Raw genomic sequence first — 25,388 nt, forward strand, 5'->3', positions numbered from 1 at the left:
GAATTTTTTCTGTTGATGTAAATTTCATTTCTGCTTGGTATACAAATGTGATTTGTATGCAGTTGTTATTTTTTCACCTTTGTTAAAAGTTAAGTAGGTGAATCCGCATTGACCCCGAATGATTCAGATCACTAATTGCATACGTTTACGCGTGTTTGTAAGTGTTTTGTTACTAACGTATCTGCTTGATGTGAACACAGGATATCTCTGTGTCCCTGCGTCCAATGTGTGATTTTAAAATCAGGTTTGATTAATTCGTAGAGAGGTTTAATCCTTTCTGCGTAGTTTAGAATGTATGTTCTTCCAAAATTCAGGAAACCTAGAATTGACTGTAAGTTTTTCAGGGTTTTTGGAGGTTGGAGCAGCGCACACTTTTCTAAAAAGTTGGCCGCCAGGCTTTTGCCTTCGCTTGATAGTTCATATCCTAAGAAAAAGACATTGAGATGGGAAATTCTTGATTTTTTAAAATTGAATTTATAACCCTCAGAGGCGAAGCCCAGTATAATGGTGTTCACCCTGTTCAAGTGCCTGTTCAGGTCATCATCTGTCAGATAGATTTCATCGACATATGACAATGCCTCGTCATCATAAATTTGTAGTAACTCTGTTACCCTTGCTGAGAATAACCCCCGGCTGTTCTTGAACCCTTGTGGGAGTCGACAAAAGTGATAATTTGTCCCCATTATTGAGAAAGCTGTCAAATACCTGCTTTTAGGTGCTATGTTTTGACAAAAGAAACTGTTAGAAATATCTAATGTGGTTTTATATTTTTTACGCACAATCAGGTACATGCATCAAAGGATTTAGGAATCGCAAAAGGTGTGAATAGCAAAATTCGGCCGTTTGCGATTCCTAAATCACTATTCGGGATGCATGAACAAAAAATACAAGAAATCGCTATTTTTTGCGATTTCTAAAAATGCAATTGCATTTAAGGAATCGCAATTTGCGATTCCTTAAATGCAATGCATGACACTTAAACAAATTGCGAATTCGCCATTAGGAGGAAAAAATTACCATGAGGTTGGACCTCATGGTAATTTGCGAAAAATTTAAAAAAAGCAATTTTGTGCATTTTTCTAACTGTCATGTTGTGCACACACATGGCCTTAGAGCGGTAACTGCAAACACAACAATGATGGACAGAATGTGGATCAATGTCACACATTCACCCCAGTCCAAAGATCTGGGCCCAAATCCATCGTTTTTCCACTCCACACCACCCTGGGTTAGACAATGGCGATATGCAAATCAGCGCTGACCCTGTGCCCCATGGGAACAGTCCAGTCCGAACTACAAAAGCCATGTCCTTCCCAGAACGGAAACAAGCATCCGAGGACCGGCCCGGTTTTAAGGTAACACCTCTCTTCAGCCCGGCTAGCTTGATTCCAGTGGTGTGGAGTGCCTGGGACTCACGTCTGAGCATCCCCAGTACACTTAGAGCGGTAACTGCAAACACAACAATGATGGACAGAATGTGGATCAATGTCACACATTCACCCCAGTCCAAAGATCTGGGCCCAAATCCATCGTTTTTCCACTCCACACCACCCTGGGTTAGACAATGGCGATATGCAAATCAGCGCTGACCCTGTGCCCCATGGGAACAGTCCAGTCCAAACTACAAAAGCCATGTCCTTCCCAGAACGGAAACAAGCATCCGAGGACCGGCCCGGTTTCGAGGTAACACCTCTCTTCAGCCCGGCTAGCTTGATTCCAGTGGTGTGGAGTGCCTGGGACTCACGTCTGAGCATCCCCAGTACACTTAGAGCGGTAACTTGTTGTTTTTGCAATTGCCGCCCTAAGTGCGCTGGGGATGCCCAGACGTGGGTCCCAGGCACTCCACACCACTTGGAGTCAAGCTAGCCGGGCTGAAGAGAGGTGTTACCTCGAAAGCGGTCCGGTCCTCGGATGCTTGATTCCGTTCTGGGAAGGACATGGCTTTTGTAGTTCGGACTGGACTGTTCCCATGGGGCAACAGGGTCAGAGCTGATTTGCATATCGCCATTGTCTAACCCAGGGTGGTGTGGAGTGCAAAAAAACGATGGATTTGGGCCCAGATCTTTTGACTGGGGGAGTGTGTGACATTGATCCACATTCAGTCCATCACTTGTTGTTTTTGCAATTGCCGCCCTAAGTGCGCTGGGGATGCCCAGACGTGGGTCCCAGGCACTCCACACCACTTGGAGTCAAGCTAGCCGGGCTGAAGAGAGGTGTTACCTCGAAACCGGTCCGGTCCTCGGATGCTTGATTCCGTTCTGGGAAGGACATGGCTTTTGTAGTTCGGACTGGACTGTTCCCATGGGGCAACAGGGTCAGAGCTGATTTGCATATCGCCATTGTCTAACCCAGGGTGGTGTGGAGTGCAAAAAAACGATGGATTTGGGCCCAGATCTTTTGACTGGGGGAGTGTGTGACATTGATCCACATTCAGTCCATCACTTGTTGTTTTTGCAATTGCCGCCCTAAGTGCGCTGGGGATGCCCAGACGTGGGTCCCAGGCACTCCACACCACTTGGAGTCAAGCTAGCCGGGCTGAAGAGAGGTGTTACCTCGAAACCGGTCCGGTCCTCGAATGCTTGATTCCGTTCTGGGAAGGACATGGCTTTTGTAGTTCGGACTGGACTGTTCCCATGGGGCAACAGGGTCAGAGCTGATTTGCATATCGCCATTGTCTAACCCAGGGTGGTGTGGAGTGCAAAAAAACGATGGATTTGGGCCCAGATCTTTTGACTGGGGGAGTGTGTGACATTGATCCACATTCAGTCCATCACTTGTTGTTTTTGCAATTGCCGCCCTAAGTGCGCTGGGGATGCCCAGACGTGGGTCCCAGGCACTCCACACCACTTGGAGTCAAGCTAGCCGGGCTGAAGAGAGGTGTTACCTCGAAAGCGGTCCGGTCCTCGGATGCTTGATTCCGTTCTGGGAAGGACATGGCTTTTGTAGTTCGGACTGGACTGTTCCCATGGGGCAACAGGGTCAGAGCTGATTTGCATATCGCCATTGTCTAACCCAGGGTGGTGTGGAGTGCAAAAAAACGATGGATTTGGGCCCAGATCTTTTGACTGGGGGAGTGTGTGACATTGATCCACATTCAGTCCATCACTTGTTGTTTTTGCAATTGCCGCCCTAAGTGCGCTGGGGATGCCCAGACGTGGGTCCCAGGCACTCCACACCACTTGGAGTCAAGCTAGCCGGGCTGAAGAGAGGTGTTACCTCGAAACCGGTCCGGTCCTCGGATGCTTGATTCCGTTCTGGGAAGGACATGGCTTTTGTAGTTCGGACTGGACTGTTCCCATGGGGCAACAGGGTCAGAGCTGATTTGCATATCGCCATTGTCTAACCCAGGGTGGTGTGGAGTGCAAAAAAACGATGGATTTGGGCCCAGATCTTTTGACTGGGGGAGTGTGTGACATTGATCCACATTCAGTCCATCACTTGTTGTTTTTGCAATTGCCGCCCTAAGTGCACTGGGGATGCCCAGACGTGGGTCCCAGGCACTCCACACCACTTGGAGTCAAGCTAGCCGGGCTGAAGAGAGGTGTTACCTCGAAACCGGTCCGGTCCTCGGATGCTTGATTCCGTTCTGGGAAGGACATGGCTTTTGTAGTTCGGACTGGACTGTTCCCATGGGGCAACAGGGTCAGAGCTGATTTGCATATCGCCATTGTCTAACCCAGGGTGGTGTGGAGTGCAAAAAAACGATGGATTTGGGCCCAGATCTTTTGACTGGGGGAGTGTGTGACATTGATCCACATTCAGTCCATCACTTGTTGTTTTTGCAATTGCCGCCCTAAGTGCGCTGGGGATGCCCAGACGTGGGTCCCAGGCACTCCACACCACTTGGAGTCAAGCTAGCCGGGCTGAAGAGAGGTGTTACCTCGAAACCGGTCCGGTCCTCGGATGCTTGATTCCGTTCTGGGAAGGACATGGCTTTTGTAGTTCGGACTGGACTGTTCCCATGGGGCAACAGGGTCAGAGCTGATTTGCATATCGCCATTGTCTAACCCAGGGTGGTGTGGAGTGCAAAAAAACGATGGATTTGGGCCCAGATCTTTTGACTGGGGGAGTGTGTGACATTGATCCACATTCAGTCCATCACTTGTTGTTTTTGCAATTGCCGCCCTAAGTGCGCTGGGGATGCCCAGACGTGGGTCCCAGGCACTCCACACCACTTGGAGTCAAGCTAGCCGGGCTGAAGAGAGGTGTTACCTCGAAACCGGTCTGGTCCTCGGATGCTTGATTCCGTTCTGGGAAGGACACGGCTTTTGTAGTTCGGACTGGACTGTTCCCATGGGGCAACAGGGTCAGAGCTGATTTGCATATCGCCATTGTCTAACCCAGGGTGGTGTGGAGTGCAAAAAAACGATGGATTTGGGCCCAGATCTTTTGACTGGGGGAGTGTGTGACATTGATCCACATTCAGTCCATCACTTGTTGTTTTTGCAATTGCCGCCCTAAGTGCGCTGGGGATGCCCAGACGTGGGTCCCAGGCACTCCACACCACTTGGAGTCAAGCTAGCCGGGCTGAAGAGAGGTGTTACCTCGAAACCGGTCCGGTCCTCGGATGCTTGATTCCGTTCTGGGAAGGACATGGCTTTTGTAGTTAGGACTGGACTGTTCCCATGGGGCAACAGGGTCAGAGCTGATTTGCATATCGCCATTGTCTAACCCAGGGTGGTGTGGAGTGCAAAAAAACGATGGATTTGGGCCCAGATCTTTTGACTGGGGGAGTGTGTGACATTGATCCACATTCAGTCCATCACTTGTTGTTTTCACACATGGCCTTAGGGCATGTGTGTGCACAACAGATGTGCATAGATTGCTTTCAGGGGTGCAACAGGGTGTCCTCTGGACACCCCTGCACCCTTGAAATCGCAATCTCAATTTGCGATGAGCTAATTGCGAACCGCAAAGTGAGATTGTCTTCCCATTCATTCCTATGGGTCTTTTGGCCCATAGGATTCAATGGGAAGGGATTCCTTAATTGCGATGCGCAAATTGTGAATCGCAATTAAGGAAAATTAAGAAATCGCAAATAAAAGTGCGATTTCTTAATGCATACCAATTTGCGATTTCTTAATTGCGATTCCTTAATTTTCGCAATTAAGAAATCGCAAATGGGCACTTTGATGCATGTGGCTGAATGTTATTCATTAATGCTGTACTATGTGCATTTTGCACTGCAAATGTTTTACAACAAGAATTTAGGTGTCTGTAATCCAAAACTAGACGATATGTATTGTGTGGTTGGGAAACAGGAAACAAAGGATTGTTCATTGATGAGGTGCATGTTTCAATCACCCCTTGGTATTCAAGTTGGTATAAGATCTCCCTGACCTGTTTTTTAGCTTCTTGCTTAATTGGATACTGCCTTTGCGCAGTTGGTTGATTTCTTAACTGAATTTTATGATGAGGTGAATCCTCATCTAATCCTACATGATTTTTGTATAAAGCTGGTGCTTGGGTGACAGCCCATTTCCTGGCATAAGTATATTTTAAATGTACTGGAACATGGTTGGAGAAGGCTGGCATAATGATGTCTTCACCATGTGGGCACTCCCTGACAAGTCACGTTCTGCTAGAAGTATATAATAACCCTTTGAAAGATGCTCCCAAAAGAGTGCTTTCACTTTTCTTGGTATGTCTCCCTTTATCCGGAGTGTTATTTTATTTAACCTATGTGGAGAACTAACCCTGGTGTCTGCAGTCTCAACTTGAATGTCCTCATTCAAGTCCACTGTCCCCAGAAGTCCCTTCAGGTTCTGGCGAGCTATTGTTACTTTTGCTAACATTGGCTGAGCCCATTCTCCGTTCTTGAGTTGTGTTCTCAGAATCCTCGGCATGTCTGATCTTCAGACCTGCTACCTTCTTCTTGGAGAATTGAGTTTTTTGTTTTTTTAATGAACGTGTCGATCATCTTTGGACTTCACACGCTCTTCTTTTTGGTCTGACCGTCCTCTTCTTTCGGATGTCTGTGACGATATCTGAAAGGCACGAGAGGAACATGTATCAGTATCTTGATACCTGTCAGGTTTTCTCAAATTATCCCTATTCCTGAGGTTATACCTCCTTTCAGTGGGCTCCTTTTGAGGAGACCTACCACGGGATTGAGAATGTTTCTCTTTTGAATGTTGTTTGTTATTTTCCCACTTCTTTTTAGAAGAGGTAGGATTGTGTTTAACACCTTGGCTGCTAGGGAGATTTTCATGCTGTGCTGCAAACTCTTGATTCCCATTGTTCATGACAAGGTCAGCTCGTCATCAGCACAGGAGCAGTGTACTGCATGACGAGCTGAGCTCGTCATGAGCATCCAAGGGGTTAATAGAGTCCTTCTCAGGTCCTCCAGACAGTTGTGGTTTAACTGGTTTCCCACCTAAACTGTCTCTGCTTAATTCTTCATAGGATTTTCCAATTATTTTGGCTAATTCTTGTGGTTGTTCTGTTACATCAAATTTCCATAATTTCTGGCAGATTGCCACGGATGCTGCTTCTCCTTTAACATTAGGTAATATTATTGTTGTGACCTGGTCGAAATTTTTCAGTAACTTCATACCTAAATTCAGAGCAGGCTCTGCCCCGTATTCGTTTTGAATTTGTTTCAGGACATCAGGTTTTACCGCCATAGACGGAACACCATGTGTTTTAGTGTAGATAGCAGCAAAGACTGTAACCCAAGTGGTGCAGTCTTCGAGATGTGGTGTTATCCCCATTGGTAACCAGATTGTTAGAATTCTGTGTTTCTCATAAAAGCTAGTATTAGGAAATACTGGTTCGATTTGAGTAATTTTTTGAGTTATCCAGAATAGATTTTGTTCACTTTTTGTGGGCATTTTACCCATGACTGAGTGTAAAATCTGTGGCATGATTTGTAGCGCATTCCCCTGGGGAGAGGTTTGTCTTGGAATAGCTATTGTTGGTTGGACTGTAAAAGTCTGCATGACATATTGAACCAATTGTCTATAAATTTTGATTAAATCTTTGAGTTGAGCAAGTAATTCATCATTTGACATTTCTTCAATGTTAGGATGAGGTGTATAGCCGGCTAAAATTGGCCATGTTGCTCCTGGTCTACCTAGTGTACCTAGCCTGGTAATGTGATTTGAATGTTTTAGGGCACCTTTATACCAGAGATCATGCTCCTGGTATGTGAGAGGAATTTCTATATCCTCGAAAGGAATATTTTCCTCAGGTGGTTCATCTTCTTTGTAGAAGTGAAACATTTTAGTTACTGGATGTGATTCAGGGAATACTATCCATGAGTAGAATATCTCTGTCTGATGAGATTCATGTGCCTCTGTCACAAAAACTGCTCTGCCACCTCTTGGTGTTAGGCCATGTTTTATAAGTTTTAAAGTGATGTCTCTCCTTAAATTTGGAGCGATGATTATTGCATTTTCATTGGCTTCAGTAAAACCTGTATAATCAAAAGCTGCAGCTGCATGTCCGGGTACAGCTCCACCAGTCATGGCGTTAGTCTTGTTATCAGACATTGTTTAATGAAAAATACAGAGCAACTTTTAAGGGAACAAAGATAAGGTGCACAATATTTTTGGAACACTGTATCATTCAACATTGAACAAACCAAAAAGCTAATACATAGGATTTTCGTCCTACTCAGCTATGTCGGATATTATCCCTACCCACTCCAAACGTCCTATGTAGTATTATGAGTAGGGGTCTCTGAGAAAAGCACGACTGAGTTACTTCAGTATCTAGCGTTAAATTAGTGCCTTACCAAACCGTTGGGCGCCATGTAGTGTAGTTCCTATATCCCTGATAGGCTCTGCGCATTGGAATAATATACACTATAGATGTGGCATAGGACTAAGGTCAGTATGCCTCTATCGAGTACATTAAACTTAATTACTTGTGTGTGCCAGCTAACTAAGAGGTCACTAGAAATTTCTCGTAAAAAACAAGATGGGATTAGTTTCTGACAACCGCATAAACATGACAACTTTGCTTCCCTTAGAATCGGAACAGTTTTAGAATCATGGAAACAATAGATAACAGCTTCACTCAGTCAATCGGGCATGCTTCGTTTCTACAGAGTTTACACAGAAATAGATAGATAGGTGTTTCAATAAAGAGGGTATATTGGACAGTCTTATTTCTCGTGCAAGAGATATGAACTGCTACAATCGTAAGACAGAATGCGAAGTATAGTACGTACAGCATTAGCAGTAGGATAAAATCGTACTGCAATAGCATGGTTTGTAGCTATGACATATATTTATAAAAATTAGAAGGATGCGTGACAAGGGAATCTTATCACACAGCCGTGCGCTTGTATTTCTGAAAACAATGTTGTTTCTTCACAATAGTCATCATTATTTCATGAATGTCCAGTCAAGTTCATGATTCATTATTCTTTTATTTCAATTCAATCTTTTAGTTACAACAATCAATTTCATTCTTGAATTTTCTTAATTCTTATGGTTGGCTATAATACCCAATTCATTTCGGGTCAATGAGAAAGCGACCCTTCCTCAGGGGTCTGAAAACAGAATAACACAGGACCAGTTCAGTCACTGACAAAACAAAAACATATACATAGACATAAATTCATACATTACGTGCATACGTGTGCTCAATATATTATAACTTAAATGAACATCATTATGCATAATAAGATCTAGTCCGTACGATTGTGAGAGTAGTACTAATCAATATGCATGTCTTCGCATTCTAAGAGGATTCATGAAAGCAGAACGAGTGCCAAAAAGTAAATATAGTGTAGTGCCTCAGCAGAAAGTGCCTGGAGTGATTCGCAAAGTTTAAAAGCAACCGGGTCGCATTACAGTGACTGCGGGATATAGACAAATTGGAACAGCCGTTCGACACTTACTTGTATAGTCAACACAAATCGGCGTGTGGAATTGCGATTACTGACGCTTCTTCCGTGTTCTATGGTGGCATGAGATAACGGAAAGCAGCCAATACGCTTCTATTTTCTAGACCATGACGCGTGTCACGTGATACGAGTACTCGACTTCAAGATGGATCCGTTCGATTGGGGCGTGGATTAGGGAAATAGCTTGCAGCTGATACGCTGCTGTAGTGTGAGCCGTGACACTGGACACGTGATGGGGGTCACTTAGCTACATGATGAAGCAGTCCATAGCTGCTTCAAACACGTGATGGAAAGCTTTCCTTACTCGACAATGTTGCTTGGCAACGGGAGTCACGTGGTATGACTGAACTGCGATCACTTCGAAATATACACTCGATTACCGGTGGTAAAATGGGCACAACTGTGATAGTGCACCGTAACAGGGGCTGAATGCACTTCAAGAACAGGATGTACAAAAAGAGAAAACTTAAGGTGCGGAAGTGAAAAAAGGCTGAAGAGCCTTACGGATAAACTCGAATATGAAATTAACAAAAAATGGTTCAAAACTCGCCTGTTTCGTCCATATGTCTACACAATGGAAATGACAGATGTAAAATAGAATGCTTATTAACAGTAGAATACAATAAAAGTTTAAATTAATGATATTTTCGGGGATCTGAGTAGGAAATCCACCAATGTCTGAGATATAGGAATATTTACAGAAAACACGAATATTCAACCCTATCATTCATCCCTGATGGATGTAGGGAATTGAGTTTTTGTATCCAGTAAAATTCTGACATCAATCGTGCTTTTGATGGATCCATATCGCAGCGTTGTTGCACTACCTCAAGTATTGTGAATTTAAGTTGAGATATTTGGTGATTGGCTTCTATCCAATGGGTTGCTACAGTATATTTCAAGTTTCTCAATCGAATATTGCCCTTATGTTCTGTCATGTGTATTTTAATTTTCCTCTCAGTTTGGCCTACAAGAATCTTGCCGCACGAGCATTTAATTGCGTAGATCACATTTTTGGTAACACATGTGCTGGAATGGTGAAGCTCTATTTTATGTCATTTCGTGGGGTGCATCAAGATGTTTCTTGTCATAACGTTATTGCAGTGGACACAGTTTTGGCATCTAGACTTTCCTTTCTGTGTTGTGATCACTGCTTTTTTGGTGTTCAATATTTCCTTTAAATTATTTGATCTCTGAAATGCAAAAGTAATTCGATCACTGTATGTCGTGTATTTCTATAGGTTCTGAATCAGTCCCCCTATTCCTGACCCTATTCTGGTTAAACTAACTATCAAGTTAACTAACAGTCAGCCCATGAGGCATGAAAACCCCCATGATGCAGATACCGTTATCTGACGCAGTCACACTACGGCACAGGAACGTGTTATCTGATTAGGTCATAACGCTTGAGATCTAATTAGACAAGCGACATTCCTCCAGCCCCTGATAAGGCATACGACGTTCTCATAACAAATCAAACCTATGACAACCTGGATAATCCGTGCGGCCATTGTTTTGATTTCACAGACAACTTTTGCAAAAGAATGTGCTAACGAGCAAGTCGTATGACATCTTTATTGACGTACCTATGTCCATCCTTACGTCAATCTCGGCACCTTTAAGGTATAAATATTGCCGACCTTGCCCTATGCAAACACACGCGTGGTGACAAGACGGAGCAGCCATACTTGCCGAAGCCGAGAGCAGAAGCAGACCCCGCTGGCAGCAGCCCCGCCTTCCTGACGCGCTGAGAGACGCGCTGCTATCTCAAGCCGAGAGACCCAGCACCGGCGCTTTCGGGCAGCCCTCGCAGGCAGCCTGGAATATCGAGAGCAGAGAAAGAGATACCATTCCTCATTCATCCTAAATTCCAGGTACAGAACTGAATAACCCCTCACAGAGAATTCTTTAGTTATTCACTTGGCAAAAACAAACTTAACTTAAACTGTAACTTTCTATTCCCGCCCACGCATTAGACTTAGGTCAGGTACACGGGGTAGGCGTATTTAGAAACACCAGTTGAGTACGTTTAGTCAAATGTATATGTGTATGTAAATATATTTTAATCATTTTAAACATCATATGGCTCAGAAACCATATCAATGTTTTTACAGTATTATTTTATACTATTGCTTTTAATGTATGCACTTTACTTAACTATAAGTATTGCAATAATATCGATCCATTTCTCATGTATGAGAAAAGAGACTGATCAATAAATAACACCTTTTTATTGAACACGCCCGTCTCTTCCTTTTCTCTACATTCTGATGAGACTAAGAATGCATGTACTGACTGAGTAAAATAATTGCCTTGTGCTCACACGACTCTTGAGATTGACTCTTGATTAGGGGAGAGCAAAGTTGTCATGTTCTATGGTTGTCAGAAACTAAATCCCTTCTTGTCTAATCAGGGAAGTTAATCCTTCCTTGAACATTCGAGAAAGTTTCTAGCGAACTCTGAGCTTAGCTGGCAAACCCAAAAATTAAGTCTAGTATCGACAGTAGTAGACCTAGTTAACGTCTGGTCTAGGCCTTTACTGCTGTAGGTACTATTCCAATGCGCAGAGCCTATTGGGAAGATAGGAACTACACTACATGGCGCCCAACGCGTTTGGAAAGGGCGATAAAACTAACGTAAGACATTTAGAGTAACTCAGTCGTGCTTTCTCACTCAGACCCCTTTTCCCGAATACTCCAAAGACGTCTGGAGTGGGTGAAAGGTTATATCCTCCAAAACCTCGCAGGAGGGAACTCCTATGTATGGTTCTTGGTCAAGTCAACGTTGAAGGATAAACAGTGTTCCAAAATATTGTGCATCTAATCTCTGTTTCCATAAAGAAACCTGATCTGCAAATTAACATAATACCATCCTGTCTGTAAAATGGCAGAGAGTGATGATGAAAGAGAGGCAGTTAGATTAGCAGCTGAAATAGCAGCAGCTGATACTACAGCACTCGGTGCAGACCCGGATATAATACTCATCCAGGTCGCCAAAAGAAGATCTATAACCTTAAAACTTATAGAAAATGGACTGACACCTAGAGGTGGCACAGTCATATTCGTAATCGAGGCACACGAATATCGGCAGACAGAGGTATACTATTCATGGATACATTTTCCAGCAGCAAATGCTGTAACAAAGTACTTCCACTATTACAAAGTAGAGGAACCTCCTGAAACGTACACTCCTTTCGAGGAGGTGGAAGTACCACTCAAATTCCAAGAGCATTTGCTCTTATTTGATGGCGCCCTAAAACATAACAATCACATTACAAGGCTCGGTCCTTTAGGAAGACCAGGAGCAACGTGGCCGGTTTTAGCCGGATACACACCACATCCAGACATCGACGAGATGCCTGCCCCACAGCTGTTAATACAGCTAAAACAATTACTAAAAATTCACAGACAATTAGTTCAGTATGTAATGCGGACTTCAACAATTCAGCCAGCGATTAAACTTCCACAGCTGACCCCTCACCAGGGGAACACAAATAAAATTACACCACAGAACATCCAATCCTGCCTAGGTAAAGTTCCAGCTAAACGGGAACAGATACCATTCTGGTTGGCACAGAAAATCACCCAAATAGAGGCGGTGTTTCCTGACACCACCCCGCTGGAAAAACACAGGATTCTGACTATATGTCTCCCAATGGGAATCGCACCACACATTGAGGACTGTGACACTTGGGGTACAGTCTTTGCTTCCATCTACACAAAAACGCACGGTGTCCCATCCATTTCGGTGATACCAGATGTGCTAAAACAAATTCAAGATGAATACGGTCCAGAACCTGCTTTAACTCTTGGTATGAAATTACTAAAAGACTTCAAACAGGTTTCGGCTATATTACTAGCCAACATAAAAGGTGAAGCAGCAAACGTGGCGATCCGCCAGAGGTTAAAAGAGACAGATATAGCAGACCAACCAGCTGAAATTGCCAGAATCATAGAAAAATCCTATGAAGAACTAGGCAGAGATAGTCTAGGTGGAATACCAGTAAAACCGCAACTGACTACAAGTCCAGAAAAAATATTTTTTAATAATAATAATTCACCAAAAAAGAACTGGGATGGAAATAAACAATCCAATCCTAAAGAAAAGAAATTCCAGTCCAGAGGAAGGTCTCCGAGGCGAAGAGAGAAATCTACAAACCAAAGACAGAGGTCACCACAGAGTGACCCCTCTGGGAATAGATATAACCTTAGAAATAGGGATAATATTAAAAAACCTGATAGATATCAAGACATTGATACGCGTCCCTCTCAATCTTTTCAGAATTCCTCGCAGAAATCGGAAAGAAGAGGACGATCAGAAGAGCACGCCAAGTCCAAAGACAAGGAACCTGCTCAACTGAAAAAGAAATTACAATTTCCAAAAAAGAAGGTAGCCAGTATCAAGGTAGTTAACAATGCCGAGAATACTGAGGACAAAACTGAAAAACGGAGAATGGGCTCAGACAATGCTAGACAGCGCAGCAGAGGTGAGCATAGCTCGCAAAGTCCTTATGAATCATCTGGAGACAGTGGACACGAATGAATACCTTCAAGTGGAAACTGCAGACACCAGCGTTAGCAAGCCCCACAAGATATACGAGATAACATTACGTATAGAGGGAGATAAGACTAGGAAAATAAGGGGACTATTTTGGGATAACCTCTCCAAAGGCTATGACATCCTTCTAGCTGAAAAAGACTGGCCACCAGAGTTTGTCAGGGAGTGCCCTCATGGCGAAGAAGTAATTATGCCTGCCTTCTCGAATCAAATACCGATTCATAAAAAATATACACTTGCTAGAAAGTGGGCAGTGGCCTTAGCACCTGCTTTATATAAAAATCATGTAGGATGGGATGAGGACTCCCCTCCTCACAAAATCCAGTTAAAATCACAACCTACTGCACAAAGGCAGTACCCAATTAAGCAAGAAGCTAAAAAACAAGTAAATGAAATACTAGATCAGCTAGAATACCAGGGGGTGATTGAAACTTGCACCTCACAAATGAACAATCCTTTGTTTCCGGTCTCCAAACCAGACAATTCGTACCGTCTAGTTTTGGATTACCGACACCTTAACACATGTTGCAAAACTTTTGCAGTGCAGAACTCACACAGTGCTGCACTAATGAATAACATAGTGCGCAAAAAATACAAAACAACCTTGGACATCTCCAATGGATTCTTTTGTCAAAACATAGCACCAGAAAGCAGATATTTAACTGCATTCTCAGTAAATGGCACTCAAAAACAATTCTGTCGGTTAGCCCAGGGGTACAAGAACAGCCCGGGGGTATTCTCAGTGAGAGTAACAGAATTACTACAACAATATGATGATAAAGCATTATCTTATGTTGATGACATTTACCTAACAGATGATGACTTGGAGACTCACTTGAAAAGAGTGAACACCATAATACTTGGGTTCGCTGCAGAGGGTTACAAATTCAACTTCAAAAAATCCAGAATTGCCCATCTGACGGTCCTATTCTTAGGATATGAGTTATCAAGTGAAGGTAAAAGCCTGGCAGACAATTTCCTAGAGAAATGTGCCGTAATCCAAGCTCCTAAAACACTAAAAAACCTACAGTCAATTCTAGGCTTCCTAAATTTCGGAAGAACATACATTGCAAATTACGCAGAAAGGGTCAAACCCCTTTATGATCTAATTAAACCAGACTTTAAAAGATCCAGTTGGACTCAAACACACACAGAAATTTTGAGATCCTTACAAACAGACATGCTAATTAAAACAAAATTAGAAACACGTGATAACACACGCAATCTTGTGATCTGAGTCATCCCAGGGAGATGCGGATTCACATACCTGACCTCTAATGAGGGAGAAAAGGTACCAATTGCATTCAAATCACACTTGTACACTAAGGCTGAAATGAAATTTAGCCCAACGGAAAAAATTCTTACAGCGACACAGACAGCTATAGCAAAAGAACGAGCCCTGGCACAAGGTAAACGAATAATAATCGTGACACCGATACCAGCCCTAGAGGCGGTAACAAAGGCAAGCATTCCAAATGCTAAAGCACTCCATCCGAGATGGATACAATGGGCTAACTCTCTTGCTGCAACAGACGTGGTGTACGAATTTGATCCTTACTTAAAAACACAAGAATTTCTCCAATATGAATTTGAATGTCCTCCGCCGACCGAAATTCTGCCTCTAGACCAATACGGCTGTATAATATATACAGACGGATCAGCACAACCCGCAGTAGGGGGTAAACAAGCTTACAGTGCTGCGTGCGCGATTGTTAAAGGTCGTTGGCACGAAGGGAAATTTAAACCAACCCTCACTAAAACACAATCTCTAGGAGATTGCACAGCTCAGCGAGCTGAACTACTAGCATTCAAGATGGCGCTTGAAAATACTGATCGAGAATTCCCCACACTTATAGTGTGCGATTCGTATTATTGCGTTCAGTCTTATAATGAATACTTGCAGATCTGGCTTCAGAACGGTTTCAAGGATGCAAAGGGTGGCACAATCAAGCATAAAATGCTCTGGGAACAAGTAGCTCTTTTACAAAAAGAACTACCAAAGACTCACGTGATACATACACTGAGTCATCAACGTGATGGCGTTCACGTTGCAGGGAATTCATTGGCTGATGAGGCCGCGAAAGCAGCTGTGCAAACGGCTTCCGTAGCTGCCGTCACCCGGTCAAAAACAAAAATAGACAGCGAAATATTACAAGCTGTCAGCGCTTCAGAAAAGGATTCGATAGAACCACTCCCAGTAAAATACTCATACATAACTGATGCAAACAATGTTCCTTTTGCTCGAATCCCTGGAGTGGGGGATAGAGTGATTCCAAACATGGACAGGAGAAGCTTGTTAATCGCAGACGCACACATGGGCGAGGGTCACAGACACCTTAAATTAAAAGATTCTCTGGAAGAATTACAATCACGGTACTGGTGGCAAGGCATGAGCCTGCACTACACCATGTTTGTAAAAAACTGCCCAAACTGCAACAGAGATCGCAGTGGGGAGAGAAACAGTTTAATACCTCGTCGTATCAAGGCAGATAATATTACCAGCAAAAAGAAGGGCTTGCGATTAACATATACAGGCTAGTTTCCACTTATAATGTAGATTACCAGCACTCGGCTGACGTCCGGACTATTATACAAGATTTGCGAGTCTAAATGGCATATACGCTAAGAGCATGCTACGTTCGACCATTGTTTTCACTCAGGCAATCCAGCCTGGGGGGGAAACATGGCCAAATGAGCACAGCCCAGCGGGAATCTTCTCACTTCCTTCCTGAGGGTACGGGATGGTGTAAAGAAAAAACCAAGGCAGAAAGCAATCTATAATAGACAGGATATTAGGTTCGGGAGCTGGGTGGGTCAAACATCTAATAAGTGTCCAACGTAGTCTAAATAACTTGCCAAGAAATTCTCTGAAGGGATTCAGTCCGTACGAATTATTATTCGGAACTAGGATGTTGATCTCTGACCTTGATAGTCAGACTTCAGTGGTAATAGAAAAAACCTTTGATGTCAAAGACCGTTTGGCTATTTTGCAGGACTTAAACAAAACGAGAAAAGACCTGAGCAACATACAGTTGAAACAACAGCCAACGACCACTGAAGAATCACCACCTGTCCCAGCAAGACCTGTCTGGATTCCAAAAGTCGGGGATCTAGTCAGGGAGAAGATCGCGGTAAAGAAGGAATTTGGGCCTTCTTACAGAAAAGCAGTTCCTGTCTTGTCTGTCAACGGGACAAGATCAGTTGTACTACCGCCACTTGCTGGAAAAAAGGAGAACCGAGTTGTATCCATCGACCTGGTAAAACCACAACATGTGGCCGATAACAAACAGTAGGCCAAGTGGACTCCCAATAAGTAGCAGAACACCAAGGTTTGCTACCAGTACAGAGGTCCTAACAAAAAGGCTCATCACATTCGAAACGCCTACAGAAGAACAAGAAGGACTATGCAACAATGCAATAGAACTCAGACCTCTGAAAACCCAAATAAAGACATTTAGCAGAGATACATACATTATTATCAACCAATTCCCCCGTACATTTCGCGGAAATCCTGAGCGAAATCTTAAATATTTCTGATACCACAGGGGTCTCAAAGGTATTTAAGACAGTATTTTCGATGGCATTAACACCATTCAAAGCCATACTGGGTATTTTTCCAGATTTCGTCCATTCGATTTTTGGCGGACTTCCCCTGATCCTGGGACTAATTGCAGGAATCCTATTCCTAGTCCTTATTTTTCGTTATGGCAACCCATGTCACAGATCAAACTCTCGCGACAATGGAAGATACGATCCTAGCCATTGGATACCGGGACCGGATATCAAAAATCCTGGGACTCTCCCGGCTTAGAGACCTGAACATGACTTGGTTTCTATCATTTCGACCAATGTGGCAAAGGTGTGTTTTACCTGTACTAAGGTGTCTGCTATGCGGAGAAGAATGCGTGTTAGACACCTGTCTGACGCTACAATCGGATGCGCCGGTGGATGCAGATACACTGTTGGTTCCTACCAAGGTTCACGCTTTGTGCTGCCCTCAAAGGCTGCCAATCCTGATGACGGCATTCCTGGAATCTTCACCACTACGATTGAAGAGTAGTGAAGTTCAAGATGAAAGCAGCATCGAACAGGTACGACCTTCTGTCAGCAATGCAAATCAGAATGTCAATGGAGACAATCATGCGCACGAATGCATGGTTACCCCTATTTCCGACTTAGTGGAACTTTCCCATGAAGCTGTTGACAGTTTTTTCGAAAGCCTGAATGATATGATGTTCTCTCCGGAACAGAAATAGAGACTTTTGAGTAAACTCGCACACGGCGTTCCCTGAATTCGGCCTTCAACTTTAAAAATAAAGTCACATGAACAATTACAATCCAGTTCACGGACAGCAATTTTTTCAGCATGCCCCTTAAAATATTTTTCTACATATTTTTTCCCGGGACACTGATCTTCTGCTTAAAGTAAGAAACTATTCCTAGAGAACTAAGATTTCTATTTTTAGATACTTTATATAGACTTTAGCTGCCCGCTGGTAGGTTCACAAATATTTTATTATGTGAGGAAATGGTCTCGAACTTCCTTTCTGTATAGCCATATTAAGAGCCATTTCATGTGTATTTCTCATATACCAATAAGCAATAATGCATAAAAATGCGTGTTTACTTTTGCATTTAATTCATAGCTTAAGTGCATACAATATATATGACTGCAATTTTTCAGTATATTTGAAAATTTCGAAATGCATTTATGTATTTTGGGGTGGTAAGGTATACACTATACTCTATAGTATGTTGTACTATGTTATACTATGCATAGATTAGTAGATATGACCATAGTTAGCGTGGAGTGGGTGTCGTGTATTTCTATAGGTTCTGAATCAGTCCCCCTATTCCTGACCCTATTCTGGTTAAACTAACTATCAAGTTAACTAACAGTCAGCCCATGAGGCATGAAAACCCCCATGATGCAGATACCGTTATCTGACGCAGTCACACTACGGCACAGGAACGTGTTATCTGATTAGGTCATAACGCTTGAGATCTAATTAGACAAGCGACATTCCTCCAGCCCCTGATAAGGCATACGACGTTCTCATAACAAATCAAACCTATGACAACCTGGATAATCCGTGCGGCCATTGTTTTGATTTCACAGAGAACTTTTGCAAAAGAATGTGCTAACGAGCAAGTCGTATGACATCTTTATTGACGTACCTATGTCCATCCTTACGTCAATCTCGGCACCTTTAAGGTATAAATATTGCCGACCTTGCCCTATGCAAACACACGCGTGGTGACAAGACGGAGCAGCCATACTTGCCGAAGCCGAGAGCAGAAGCAGACCCCGCTGGCAGCAGCCCCGCCTTCCTGACGCGCTGAGAGACGCGCTGCTATCTCAAGCCGAGAGACCCAGCACCGGCGCTTTCGGGCAGCCCTCGCAGGCAGCCTGGAATATCGAGAGCAGAGAAAGAGATACCATTCCTCATTCATCCTAAATTCCAGGTACAGAACTGAATAACCCCTCACAGAGAATTCTTTAGTTATTCACTTGGCAAAAACAAACTTAACTTAAGCTGTAACTTTCTATTCCCGCCCACGCATTAGACTTAGGTCAGGTACACGGGGTAGGCGTATTTAGAAACACCAGTTGAGTACGTTTAGTCAAATGTATATGTGTATGTAAATATATTTTAATCATTTTAAACATCATATGGCTCAGAAACCATATCAATGTTTTTACAGTATTATTTTATACTATTGCTTTTAATGTATGCACTTTACTTAACTATAAGTATTGCAATAATATCGATCCATTTCTCATGTATGAGAAAAGAGACTGATCAATAAATAACACCTTTTTATTGAACACGCCCGTCTCTTCCTTTTCTCTACATTCTGATGAGACTAAGAATGCACGTACTGACTGAGTAAAATAATTGCCTTGTGCTCACACGACTCTTGAGATTGACTCTTGATTAGGGGAGAGCAAAGTTGTCATGTTCTATGGTTGTCAGAAACTAAATCCCTTCTTGTCTAATCAGGGAAGTTAATCCTTCCTTGAACATTCGAGAAAGTTTCTAGCGAACTCTGAGCTTAGCTGGCAAACCCAAAAATTAAGTCTAGTATCGACAGTAGTAGACCTAGTTAACGTCTGGTCTAGGCCTTTACTGCTGTAGGTACTATTCCAATGCGCAGAGCCTATTGGGAAGATAGGAACTACACTACATGTATAATCCTTGCAAATCTGGTTCTGTTGTAATTAAGGACCAATGATGGTTGATTATACTCTTGATTGTTTGTGCCTCAGTGGAAAATTTTAATACGCAAACTGTTTTCTTCTCTGTCAATGGTGTTTGAGACTCAAGTAAGGATTCTCTGGACATTTGATTGACTCTTTTGATAGCTTCATCTAGGATATCTTGGGGATATCCTCGTTCCCGGTATTTAATGACCTGGTCTTTAATTGAATCCTTTAGATTATTGGGATCTGAAGTGATTCTCTTTAATCTGATAAATTGTGAAACAGGAAGGTGTTTCTTCAACGCCTCAGGGTGAAAAGTTTGATACAATAGACTGGTGTTTCTGTCTGTTTTTTTTATGTATACTTTTGTATTCAGTTGATTGCTCTCTATGGTGATCTGAACATCCAAAAATGCTATGGAATGGTTATCAATATTGTATGTAAATTTGATTCTTTCATGATGGGTGTTGATGATTTCAATGTTTCTTTCCAACTTAGACTTATCACCTTTCCATATTAAAAATATGTCATCAATGTATCTTTTAAAGACTATCAGGTGTTCCGTCCATACTGGATATTCTAGGATGTGATCACATCCTAGAACATTGAAATCATCAACACCCATCAAGAAAGACTCAAATTTACATACAATATTGATAACCATTCCATAGCATTTTTGGATGTTCAGATCACCATAGAGGGCAATCAACTGAATACAAAAGTATACATAACAAAACCAGACAGAAACACCAGTCTATTGTATCAAAGTTTTCACCCTGAGGCGTTGAAGAAACACCTTCCTGTTTCACAATTCATCAGATTAAAGAGAATCACTTCTGATCCCAATAATCTAAAGGATTCAATTAAAGACCAGGTCATTAAATACCGAGAACGAGGATATCCAGATATCCTAGATGAATCTATCAAAAGAGTCAATCAAATGTCCAGAGAATCCTTACTTGACTCTAAAACACCATTGACAGAGAAGAAAACAGTTTGCGTATTAAATTTTTCCACTGAGGCACAAAGAATCAAGAGTATAATCAACCATCATTGGTCCTTAATTACAGCAGAACCAGATTTGCAAGGATTATACAGTGATCACATTACTTTTGCATTTCAGAGATCAAAAATGTTTAAGGAAATAGTGAACACCAAAAAAGCAGTGATCACAACACATAAAGGAATGTCTAGATGCCAAAACTGTGTCCACTGCAATAACGTTAAGACAGGAAACATCTTGATGCACCCCACGAAAGGACATAAAATAGAGCTTCGCCATTCCAGCACATGTGATACCAAAAATGTGATCTACGCAATTAAATGCCCGTGCGGCAAGATTCATGTAGGCCAAACTGAGAGGAAAAATAAAATACGCATGACAGAACATAAGAGCCATATTCGATTGAGAAACTTGAAATCTACTGTAGCAACCCTTTGGATAGAGGCCAATCACCAAATATCTCAACTTAAATTCACAATACATGAGGTAGTGCAACGCTGCGATATGGATCCATCAAAAGCACGACTGATGTCAGAATTTTACTGGATAAAAAAACTCAATTTCCTACATCCATCAGGGATGAATGATAGGAATGAATATTCGTGTTTTCTGTAAATATTCCTATATCTCAGACATTGGTGGATTTCCTACTCAGATCCCCGAAAATATCATTAATCTAACCATTTATTGTATTCTACTGTTAACCTGCATTCTATTTTACATCTGTCATTTCCATTGTGTACCCATATGGACGAAACAGGCGAGTTTCAAACCATTTTTTGTTAATTTCATATTAGCGTTTATCCGTAAGGCTCTTCAGCCTTTTTTCACTTCCGCACCTTGAGTTTTCTCTTTTTGTACATCCTGTTCTTGAAGTGCATTCAGCCCCTGTTGCGGTGCACTGTCACAGTTGTGCCCATTTTACCACTGGTAATCGAGTGTATATTTCGAAGTGATCGCAGTTCACGCATACCACGTGACTCCCGTTGCCAAGCAACATTGTCGAGTAAGGAAAGCTGTCCATCACGTGTTTTAAGCAGCTATGGACTGCTTCATCATGTAGCTAAGTGACCCCCATCACGTGACCAGTGTCACGGCTCACACTACAGCAGCGTATCGGCTGCAAGCTATTTCCCTAATCCACGCCCCAATCGAACGGATCCATCTTGAAGTCGAGTACTCGTATCACGTGACACGCGTCACGGTCTAGAGAATAGAAGCGTATTGGCTGCTTTCCGTTATCTCATGCCACCATAGAACACGGAAGAAGCGTCAGTAATCTCAATTCCACATGCCGATTTGTGTTGACTATATAACTAAGTGTTGAATGCCCGTTCCACTTTGTCTATATCCCACGGTCTCTGTAATGCGACCCGGTTGCTTTTAAACTTTGCGAATCACGCCAGGCACTTTCTGCTGAGGCACTACACTCTGTTTACTTTTTGGCATTCGTTCTGCTTTCATGAATCCTCTTAGAATGCGAAGACATGCATATTGATTAGTACTACTCTCACAATCGTACGGGCTAGATCTTATTATGCAAAATGCTGTTCATTTAAGTTATAATATATTGAGCACAAGTTGTATGCACGTAATGTATGAATTTATGTCTATGTATATGTTTTTGTTTTGTCAGTGACTGCACTGGTCCTGTGTTATTCTGTCTTCAGACCCCTGAGGAAGGGCCGCTTTCTCATTGACCCGAAATGCATTGGTTTTATAGCCAACCATAAGAATTAAGAAAATTCAGGAATGAAATTGATCGTTGGAACTAAAAGATTGAATTAAAATAAAAGAATAATGAATCATGAACTTGACTGGACATTCATGAAATAATGATTACTATTGTGAAGAAACAACATTGTTTTCAGTAAAACGAGCGCACGCCTATGTGATAAGATTCCCTTGTCACGCAACCTTCTAAAATATAAAGGCACTGAAAGACACAGTACGACAGACGCCACGCCAACAAGAATATTGTTATGAACCAAGATTAATAAAGGATAAATCGAGTGCACAGGGATACTAAACCACTTTACATATTTATAAAAATACATACATAATTTACACAGGCTAAAATGTGAATACTCATCTGGTGCTTCTAGCTAGTTCTACCCCAGTGTACCTAACCTAAGTGTAGTACGAGGTAAAAAGTAGGTGCTGTTTGTCTATAGTCTAGTTGGGCTATAGTTTAGATTGGTGTTGCCAAGATTTGCCAAAAGTCCTTCTAGGTTCTAGTCTGCTCCATACCTCAGAATGAGAGAGGTTGGAATCTCTTTCTGGGTCTCGATCTCTAACACCCCACAAGGGGAGTCAGAAACACTGGAGCTGGATTCTCTGCAAGGAGGATGACAGCGTCTGGTCAGTGCATTAGACGGGGACTCGGCTTCCTTCCGAACTTGCTGTGGCGAGCCGTGTCGTGCAAGTATGCAGCCGAACCGTGGTTTGCCATGGCAAGTGAAGGTATATTTATACCTTGTAGGTGTTTAGGAATACCAGTATTGATGTAAAAGTCGGGCAGAGGAACATCATGAATGAACTCCTAAGGAATAGATGTTCATGCATAATAAATGAACTCTTAGAGAAATCAATAATCCAAGCAAGGGTGTTGGACTTGGCCTTTTCACCCGAAATTTTTCGTTTTTAACCCCCTAATTTGAGATGTCTCCCCAATGGTGAAGGTTACCGAATAGGCCATGTGTGGTGTGAGACACCATGTTAATGTTAAATGCAATGCAATGGTGTGTACATTTATTTCCCCCATTGTGAACATGTACCCTGGTGAAATGCTGCATTTGTGTTTTGCATTTAAAATGGCTGCCAAGGCTGTGCGTTGTGCCACCTGACTGCAGGAGGTTAGCAGTCTAGTTGTTAGGTACCCAGCCACCCCTGCATTTGGAGGGAAAGCCTGGCACCCAGGGTGCTCTACTCCTCCCTCTGAGTCAGTTAGAACTAGTTTGCCTGTCTGAGGTGGGTTAGCGGTCTAGTTGTCTGGTACCCAGCATTCCCAGCATTTTGAGGGACCTTCTAGAAGCTTCCAGCCTTTCTGGTATAGGGAGAGCAGTAGAGATGTAATGAGGAGAGACAGAGCTGGGACATGAATGTGAGGGGACCTGCTGCAGGGGATACCGCCACTTGGGCCTGTGTGCTGGACCCTGCACCCATCCAGAACCCCCCTACTGTCCCCAGGGCTAGTGGAGCCCCACTGCAGGAGTTCAGGCTGCTGTGTGGGAGGAGGGCCACGCTGCAGTGGGGATGGTGAAAGCCTACCACCCTGCTTTGATGATGCCCCCACCACCTGCTGACCTGGCCCAGTAGTGCTACTGCTCTGTCCCCCGGGCTCCAGAGGAAGGAGGGCCCCCCTAGGTCCCTGAAGCTGCCAGGACCTTGCGCCACGCAAGCGCTTCACCAAGAAGCGCCTGGATGGGAAGGAGCACCTTGGACCCCCCAGGAGGTGAGAAGAGTTACCCTGGGTCTTGCTGCTGGGACTGTCCGCCCCCCCTTGCGCTGTGTTCCTGGTAGCGCTGGCCTGCAGAAGACTGATTGTGTCTCCAGAGTGCTGTGACCAAGACTGCCCTGCTGATTGCCTGCCAAGCGCTATAATCTGGAAACCGCTGTGCTGAGAAGAAGCCCTGCATGCTTGCTAGCGCTGCGCAGCTGGAAGAGTCTGCCTTTGTGCCCTACGTGGTGTCAAGTTAAGCGCTGTGGCTTCTAAGCGCTGTGCCCGAATCGCGCCGTCTTGAGGAAATGGAGGGGGGGCCTCGAGGCATATTGTCGGTGCCTGCCCCCTCCGCCTGAAAGTACCGGAAAACGCTTGCTGCATTAGCGCCGGGCAGAGCCCGGAACCAGAAGGACACCACATGGAGCCCGGTGAGTGGGGGCTCAGCTGCATAGTGGTTGGGGGCTGGAGTCGGGGCACAGGGTCGGTGCTTGCCCCCCTCCCCTTCTCTTGGGGTGACTTTTGCGAGGGCCCAGTTGGGCCTAAGCGTCCTGTTGAGACATCCTGGACTGGGCAAGAGCCTGAATTAAGCCCCTATAGACTGGGCTGAAGGAGGAGTAACCCCCAGCTGGGGAGGGGTCCTTGACCTATTGTGTTTGTCCCAGGAAGTCATGCTAGGGTGTATATTGGCCTAGTGTTAATGCCCCTGGTTATTCTGGCCAACGGAGAAGTTATTGTTGACTAAGGAACCTTTGGTTGTCCCTTTGATGGAATGGGTATGCCCCTCTAGGGAAGTGTTACTCGCCTGAGGAGACCTTTAGGTTGCCCTAATGAAATATTTATTCCTGCACAGTGACCGGGTTAGAGGAAATGCTTGATTATCCCTGCCCATGAATGGTTGTGACCTGTTACTAGTGTATGTTGATGTTACACGCCTGCTAGGTGATCCTACGCTGATTCCAGGCTGTTAGACAACTAAGGTTGTGGGCCCCTGCGGATGTTATTTACCTGCCTAAGTGAGCCTAATGTACGCACTGGTGAGGTGCACAATGTGTTAGATGCCCAGGGTATTGCTCAGGAATAATGCGCCAGTGTTGATATGCTTATGGTTAAATGCATAATGTCACAGCGTAATGTGTATGCCTAAGGTTCAGTTGCATACAAGGTGCCTACTACCCTGATGAGATGGTCATCTCCCTGGCCTAAGGTGATGAGACCGAATTCTAATGTTGATGAGCCCTTTTACTGCAGGTGCCCTGCCCCTGTGCTGGCCTGACATGTCATTCCAGGCCCCTGGTTATATCCCATGTTAATGAGCAAGCATTGC

Source organism: Lissotriton helveticus, chromosome 7, assembly GCF_964261635.1.
Source record: "Lissotriton helveticus chromosome 7, aLisHel1.1, whole genome shotgun sequence".
In the NCBI taxonomy this organism is placed as follows: domain Eukaryota; kingdom Metazoa; phylum Chordata; class Amphibia; order Caudata; family Salamandridae; genus Lissotriton; species Lissotriton helveticus.